Genomic DNA, 8,778 nt, shown 5'->3' with positions numbered 1-8,778 from the left:
AGAGACAGAGAGAGAGACAGAGAGAGAGACAGAGAGAGAGACAGAGAGAGGAGAGAGGGAGAGAGAGAGAGAGGAGAGAGGGAGAGAGAGAGACAGAGACAGAGAGAGAGACAGAGAGAGAGAGAGAGAGAGAGAGAGAGAGAGAGAGAGAGAGAGAGAGAGAGAGAGAGAGAGAGAGAGAGAGAGAGAGAGAGAGAGAGAGAGAGAGAGAGAGAGAGAGAGAGAGAGAGAGAGAGAGAGAGGAATTGTGGGAAGGAGACAGAGGAGAGGAAGAGAGAGACAGAGAGTGGGAGAGGGAGGGAGAGCTGGAGGTTAATGATACAGCTGCACTAAATTATACTTTTACTGAAGTCCTTGGAAGTTCAAGCATTTCTAAGCTATATCCTCCTATGCCTCTATACCAGGGTACCTGTCTTTCCATAGTCACTTCTTCCCATTCTCTATTGTTTAAGATGCCTCTTGCCCATCCACCCTGGTTAACAAACTTACCCGCTTCACTGTCCTTTTCTCAGGGTCTCTAAATCTTCCCTTCAAAGTCTGCACACCTGGTCACATCAAACAATCAGCAAAACATGATTATTTAAAGGCATTTTGCTAGGTCCTAGATATAAAAATGAAAGTGAGACAGTGCATCTTCAAGGACTTTAAATTCTATTAGGAGATAGAGTGGACACATATACAAGCATATTCAAAATAGATACAGGGTAATCTTAAGAGAAAAAAATGCCAGCAAGGTAGACTTCATGAAGTAGATGACATTTAGGCTTAAAGGAAATCAGGAATTCCAAAGGTGAAGTCACAATGGAAAGAAAGCATTCTAGATATGGTGGGATTGCCATTTCAAAGGCATCAAGATGGCACATGGAAACTTGGGCGAAGAGCAGAAAGATGACCAGTGTAGCTAAAGTTTATGATCTGTTATGGGAGTATCGTTTCACACAAAAAGATTAGGATGGGGCCATGTTGTGAAGGTGGGGTCAGGTTCTTCAAATAGTAACTTAAATTAGATCCTAGGGGTTATAGGGAACCTCTGAAGATTATAGAATAGGAGAGTGGCATGATTAGAACTGTGCTTTAGAAAAATCATTTTTTGCAACTATGTGAAGGATAAATTTAGAGAAAGCAGAGATTGAATTCAGGGAGACCAGACCAGGTACAAGTCTAAGACAACTGAGGTAAGAAATGATAGACTGGAGTGGTGCCTGAACCAGGGTGGTAGCTATGTGAGTGGAGACAAGGGGGTATATGGAGATGTACCTCATTACACACAGACCCTGGGAAATCATTGTACAGTCCCCCCTCCATTCTACTTCCAAAGTCTTCTGGGAGAAGTAGTCCATGGCAAAAGTAAACCAGTTCCATGGTACAGATCCTTTCCCATGAGCATGTTTGCTGCCTCTTGAACCCTTCCCTGTATCTCCATGGACCCTGCTGCAAGCTGAATAGCCCTTAAAAACTGGTGGCCACTAGAGTCTCTGCATCTGTCCTGGCATCTGGTGTCTGGGTTTACACTAAAGATTTATTTTAGGTCTATAGCCAGAGAAGATTAGAGTCCCACATTGTGGGAGATGACTTGATGTTTTAATAACTTCTCATAAAGATGCAAAACAAGTTGTGGTGATACTGCTTTCTTTATTATTTCCTTGATATTCATTTTTAAGTGCAGCCATTATCCAAAGGCCTCCAGGTGTTTAGGAAAAAAACAACTGAACAATATGACTGCTTTGTGTTCATATGTCACAGCATTCTTCCTGGAATCCAGCCTGCTTGGAAAGTGATTACTTGAAAACCAAATGGACAGTGACATAGCAAAGTGAGAGAGACCACATCAACCCAGGATGTGGAAGGCCATTGGACAGCAGAGAGCAGGAAGGTCTAAAAACAGGAGCTCAGCCAGTCGGCGGTCTGACAAGTGTCCTGAGTCACGTCAGCCAGAGTTGATGCAGAGGAACACAGGGAGGAGAGAGGGAGGGGGCAGGAGGCAGAGGAGCACAGAGCAAGCCTGGGGCTGGTTGAAGAGCAGTGGTATAAAATATATGGTAGGCTGCTGGGCCTCTAATGCTGTCATCAGGAAATATCACAGCCCAGAAAGGCCTTTTATAGTTTCTAGGGAAGCCCTCTCCTCAAGCCATTCTAAAAGGGGTTTCCTTTTTAATTCTGCTAGGTGAGTTTGCAAAAGAAGGACCAAGAAGCCTATTGGGACAAAAGAGGTGTCAGGAAGTTGCTAAAAGAGATATGAAAGGATATTAAAGATCAAATTATCTGTCTCTTTAATTTTATTTTAAGATCCATGATCCTCTGGGGCAGGCACTTAAGACATAGGGTTCATGTGGGCCGTAATCCAAACAAGGAGACTAATGAAGGGGCAATTGTAACCCAACATCAAGGATGGAGCCTGGGATTGATTTTCTGGCTCAGTCCTGCCCAGGGCCAGACCATAAAATGTGAATCAGCCTGAGGGTACAAATGGAAATAAAGGCATTTGGCTGGTGTGGGAAATGAGGGGATGGTTGGAGGGAGAAGTGGTGCTCTTCTGGTGAGTTTTGCTATCTTTGAATAATAGATGATAGGACTCTCTCTCTCCCACAGAGGACATGATCCTTCTCTCTCTCTCTACCATAATGGTGGACTGGGCTCAATACTCAATATTTTTTCATAGTGTTCTAAGGGTAACTGGTGTTGGAGCACTACTCTCTTACTATTTGTCACTATAATTCCTGAGCCTTTATTGTCACGCTTCCCATTGACATGAAATCAATTGGTCAGCCAACAAACCTACTATGTGCTAGGCACTGTGCTAAGTACTGAGGATACCAAAAAAGGGCAAACTTCTAAGCTAGGGTGGAACCATCACATCCTACACTTTGAATCCAGTTAAGTAAAGTGGAAGTATACTACTTCTATATTAATCTTTGAGGTATATTGCCAACCAATTTCTGGGAGAATTAGCTCAGTCAAATCAGACCTAGGACAGAGATACCAAATGAGCAGATAAGAAAATGTAGACACACACACGTGGAAGCCTCCAAGTCACTTAGATGGGGAGACTAGGCATCATGGGCAGAATTAGCAATGTCTCTAAAATCCATTCTCTCTTTCCACTTGACTTGACCCCCAATGTAGTCCAGGTCTTTGTTGCCTTTGAAATAGTCTCAATTCTTTAACCTTTTATGTGTCCTGGACCCCTTTGGCAGGCTGGTGAAACCTAGGGATCCCTTCTCAGAATGATGTTTTTTTTTTTAAATTATATTTTATTTGATCATTTCCAAGCATTATTCATTAAAGACATAGATCATTTTCTTTTCTTCCCCCCCAAACTATGATTCCCAGGAGCTCACTCACTTCTTGTTGTTATGTGCTGATGTAGACAGGAGATAAATTGGGTGGGGTTCTGTGTCTAGCTCTCTTTCCTTCCTGTTGGCAGTTTTTGGTGGAGCGGGGACTTTCTGAGCAGGTAGAAAACTTAGTCATATGGTTCTGTTTTGTCAGATAATAAACATTTGTCAGATAATAAACATTAAAAAAATAATACTTAAAAGTATTCAACATTAATTTAACTCTTACAAAAGTAAGGATATTTTTAAAAGTATTTAAGGATGTTTTTGAATTCAGGTCTTCCTAACTTCAGGGCTAGCATTCTGTCCATTATGCCACTTAGATGCTGCCAGAAATTTCAAGTTACTAAGATAGGTCCTTAACACATAGATTTTCATGATTAAATTATTAAATCAACACTCATCATTTCGATCTTTTATAACCAAAACACTGTCCTAGTCTTCCCTCCTTTCATCCATGAGGACCTGACTCTCGATGCCTCTTACTTTGACAGTCCCACATACACAGTCCTGGTACCCTCCCATACCCACCCAGAGCATCATGGGCATCTATAGAGAGACACTATGGTGTCTTAGGAGAGATTTAGACATCCACATTCTAATCCCATGAGTTCATTGAGTGATTTTGGGTAGGATCTAGACAAAATTCCCTGGGTCTCCATTAAAATGGGGATGAAAATGCCTCCCCAGTCTCCCTCATAGCACCAGTATGAAAGCCAGTTGAGAAGACACGAGTGAAAGGACACAGATAATCAGTGATAATTATTAAAAAGTACTGTAGTGGCAATAGGCAAATAGAACCTCTGGGCTGGTTTTCATTAATGACTAGAGATAATTGGAATTTTGTCTGGAGGCAGGAGTGAGGGAGGATTATTTAATGCATGTCTTTGTACTTCTAGCATTGAGTAGAGTGCTTTGCATAGCATAGGCATTTAATACAACTTTGGAGAATTAAATATGAATTATCAGTGCTGGGAGAAGTCTAAGAGCATAGCATGGTAGGTCTAGAAGGAGCCTTACAACAAAGAATGTCCAAGATAATAGAATTCTCTGAACAAGCCATCAGAACTAAAAGATGCCTTAGAACCATGTTGGCAAGCCTATGGCACATGTGCTGGAGGGGGCTGCTCCCTTCCCCCTCTCCCTGCATGTCTGAGGATATTTCTTACTTCACCCACCCTTCTGCCCAGCAACCCAATGGGAGAAATTCCTCCCTCCCCTGCCTGGTATAAGGTGTAAGGCTCACATGAAGCATGAGGGTTGCAGTTTGGGCACTCAGTCTCTAAAAGGTTCACCATCGCTGCCTTAGAATATAGAATGGTAGGTCTGGGAGGGACTTCAGGACATAGAATGCTAGACCTGGAACAGATCTTGAAAAAAGGAATATCAGGACTACAGATATCTTCAAATAGAATGAAAGGTCTGGAAAGGTTTAAAGAATATCAGAGCTGAGAGATACTTTAGAACTTAGAATGTTAAAGATAGAAAAGGACCTTTGATATAGAATATCAAAACTGGAAGGAGTCTTAGCAAATAATATGTCAGGCAGGAGAGATCTTAAAGTATAGAATTGGGGTTCTTAGTCTTGGGTCTACAGATGAGGGTCCAGTGAAAGATATCAGAAGATTTCACTGGGATATTTAGTGAACTTGAATAGGAAAAAAATCTTAATTTTAATAGAATTGCTTTCCTTTGTAAACTCCATATTTTTATTTTATTTATTTTAATATATTATTCTGAAAAGAGGTCCATTAGCTTCATTAGATTGCCAAAGGGGCAAAAGGAGGTTAAGAATCTGAGATAGACTGTCAAGGACAGAAAAGGTCCTAGAACATAGAAGGTCAAAAATGGGAGGTACTTATGGCATGAAATATTCAAATACAGAATAACATGGCTAGAAGAAGACAGATTCAATGATCTCTTACATTCCTCTCAGTTGTAAATCTATGAATACATCATCCAAGTTGGAATACAGTACTGAGAGCTAGGTGTGGAGATCGAATTCAGATGATCATCTGACCCAACCTTTCACTTTCCAGATGGGAAAACCCAATCCCAGAATGGAGAAATGTGTTATGCAGTGAGTCAGAAATGGAATGGGGAAGAGATGGGGAGACTAGGACTCTGGTCTTCTGTAACTTCACCCAATGCTCTATTCATCAGAGTATACTTAATCCCTCTGAAAGCATCTGTACCCTTTATTTATGTGAAAGGACAGCAGGTATTATGAGTCACTTATAAGACTGAAGGGAGGTCAGCTGGTGGGAGGAGGAAAGAATTGAAAAAGCATACATGGTCCAAGATTGGAGCCATTTACCTGTTTAGCCCAAGAATAGCTACAAATGGGTGCAAATGTGAATGTTCTGCAGACAGGTGGGAGCTGTCAGCCCCCAAGAACAATTAGAATCCTAAAAAAGCCCTCATTACTTTTCCAATGGCATCAGTGCCCTTTTGAAAAATGGCTGTTTTCTGCCAGATTGTCCCCTGAAGATCCATTTGTCACAGGCTATTGTGTAAATTTGTGTTTGGACCATTTTAAAAAATGTGAATTATTCACTTGATTGGCCTTAATGGTCCCTTCTCCAAACTCTCAATATGTGGCCATTATTAGGAATCCAGAGAGGAGTGATAAAAAATTACCAGGGAAAGATGCTGAGTGGGAGTGGGGAAAAAGACTGGCTAATTTCATGAGCATTGATGAGGTCTGTCATTGGGCAAAGATGATGACAGTCCCTGGGGCCAGAACAGAGAGAGTCTCTAGAGCCAGAGTGGGCAGGGATGTTCTGCTCAGAAAAGCAGCTAACAGTGGGAAAGTTTTAGACAATTGGTCTAGTGAAGAGAAAGGGAGAATATTAGAAATCAGGGGGTCCTGAGTCCTAGTCCTGGCTATCCCTTCAACACACCAAATGACCTTGGGCAACTCACTCCCCTTCTAAGCTGCTGTTTTTCCATCTGTAACATGAAGTTCTTGGAGCAGATGGTCCATTTCCATTGATTTTTTGGATAAATATGGGAATTCTCTCTACCAATGGACTTCATCCCTAATCTATCACTTAACAGGGAAGCTGCTTGAGGATACAGAAGTTAAGTGACTTGCCTGAAATCAGGCAGCTGCCATCATAGAATCATTGAAGGACCCTTAGAGAGAATGGAGTTTAACCCCTTCATTTTACAGATAAGGAAACTGAGGCCCAAAGGGATTTAGCAACTTATTCAACATCAAAAAAATAGCAAACTTCTGTGTCAGGACTTAAATGTAGGCTCTCTTATTCCTCAGCCAGGGTTCTCTCCACTGTACCAGACAGTCTAAAAGTGGTAAAAATAGGATTTCAACCCACATCTCCATAACCCCCAAGCCTAGCCTGTTGTTAAGTCCATCTGATCTCTTCAACAAGAGATGGTACTCAGTAGTTTTTCAGTCATGTCTGACTCTGTGACTTCAAATTAGGGGTTTTCTTGGCAGAGATACTAGAGTGGTTTGTCATTTCCTTCTCCAACTCATTTTACAAATGAAGAAACTGAGGCAAACAGGATTAAGTGACTTGACCAAGGTCACACAGGTAATAAGTGTCCAAGGCCAGATTCAAATTCAGGAAGATGTCTTCCTGACACCCACCCTGACATTCTGTTCACTGAGCCACCTAACCATTCTTGAGAGAGGGAGTGAGAGATGTTCATTATATGATATCAGACCTAGAATTAGAAGACATCTTAGGAATCATTTAGTTTGAGCCTTTTCTTTTATAGATGGACAACACGAGGCCCAGAAAGAGTAAGTAGGCTTTCCAAGGACACCCAGAATGTCAGAACTGAAAGGGATTTTGGAATTTAGAATATTTAAGTTTGAGAAGTATTTTAGAAATAGAAAGTTAGAGTTAGGATGTGTCAGAGGTAGGATCTGAACCCAGACTATCTGATGCCAGGGCCAAGACACTTTCCCCAGGTGTTCAAGCCAAAGGTTGATAACAACAAAAGGAGAGTCACTGATCCTGTCTTCCCCACAGACTGGCATCATCCTCTCCTATTATCGCCCTTGGTCCCTATGAATCTTAAAATTGCTCAGACTATACCTTAGAAGATTTGGTTAAGGAGGACTTCCGGTTAAGATGGCGGCTTAGAGAAAGCTAAAGCTCAGATCTCCTGAAAACCCTTCCCGACCAATCTCAAACGATAAGCTCCTAAGGCGCCGAAATTCAAAACGATCAACAGCACAGACCCTGGGAACCCTCCTCCTGGACCTGGACCCGGATCAAAAGGTACGGCTCCCCTTAAAAGCCAGAACCCGAGATCCCTCGGACCTCAGGGGTAGGAGCGCAGAGTCCAAGGCTCCCGGAAGCCGCAGCCCAGCCGGGCTCAGAGAGCAGAACCCTCAGGGCCTTCTACAGTCCCGGTGAAAGTTACTGCCTGGGGCTTCCGCTGCAGAGAGCTGGTCGAAACAACAGCAACCCTCAGGGCGGGCAAGACAGCCTCACAGGCTGGATCCTGCTATCCAAGTCTCAGTGAAAGTCCTTGCCCAGAGCTTGGGAAAGCTGCAGCTCATCCCCCCGCAGGCCGATGAAACAGCCTCACGGCCAGCGATTCTGAAGGCAACTTCCGGAAAGCGAGCCGGGGGGAGAGTGTGGCCTCGTGGTCCGACCCTTCCATTCCAGTTCCAGTGAGGCATATTCAGTTTAACCCAGGGAAAGCTCATAGAACTATCTGCCCAGGACTAAAGCGTCTGAACACCAGACAGAGACAAGAAAAACTAATCCTCCACATTCAGAAATGGCAAACTCTACAGAACCACAGAAGCCCCAAAATACCAAGAAAAATAAGAAGAAAGGGGCGACTTTGGACACATTCTATGGAGCCAAAATACAAAATACAGAGCAGACAGAAGATAATATAAAAGAAAATGCTCCAAAACCTTCCAAAGGAAATGGAAACTCTCCACAAACCTATGAAGAATTTGAATCAGAAATGACCAAAAAGATGGAAGCCTTCTGGGAGGAAAAGTTGGAAATAATGCAAAAGAAATTCACGCATCTACAAAACCAGTATGATGAAACTGAAAAGGAAAACCAGGCTTTAAAGGCCAGAATCAGGCAGCTGGAAGACAACGATCGTGTAAAAGAGCAAGAATCAATAAAGCAAAGCCAAAATACCAAGAAATTAGAAGAGAACATAAAATATCTCACCGACAAGGTGATAGATCTGGAAAATAGGGGGAGAAGGGATAATTTAAGAATAATTGGACTCCCAGAAAAGCCAGAAATAAACACCAAACTGGACATGGTGATACAAGATATAATCAAAGAAAATTGCCCAGAGATTCTAGAACAAGGGGGCAATACAGCCACTGACAGAGCTCACAGAACACCTTCTACACTAAACCCCCAAAAGACAACTCCCAGGAATGTAATTGCCAAATTCCAAAGCTATCAAACAAAAGAAAAAATCCTAC

The 8,778-nt window shown here is 42.4% G+C and overlaps 1 long non-coding RNA gene across 1 annotated transcript; it reads left to right on the top strand.

The window, feature by feature from the left end:
- The first annotated feature begins 841 nt into the window (after positions 1–841).
- On the top strand, positions 842–2,274 carry LOC103101014 (uncharacterized). The gene is made up of 2 exons (XR_008918260.1): positions 842–1,175; positions 1,744–2,274. It is a non-coding gene; the product is annotated as an uncharacterized LOC103101014 (long non-coding RNA).
- Positions 2,275–8,778: the final 6,504 nt, after the last annotated feature.

This window comes from Monodelphis domestica, chromosome 4, assembly GCF_027887165.1.
Source record: "Monodelphis domestica isolate mMonDom1 chromosome 4, mMonDom1.pri, whole genome shotgun sequence".
In the NCBI taxonomy this organism is placed as follows: domain Eukaryota; kingdom Metazoa; phylum Chordata; class Mammalia; order Didelphimorphia; family Didelphidae; genus Monodelphis; species Monodelphis domestica.
Note: the sequence above shows the minus strand (reverse complement) of the source record. Positions and strands in the feature narration are given on the sequence as shown.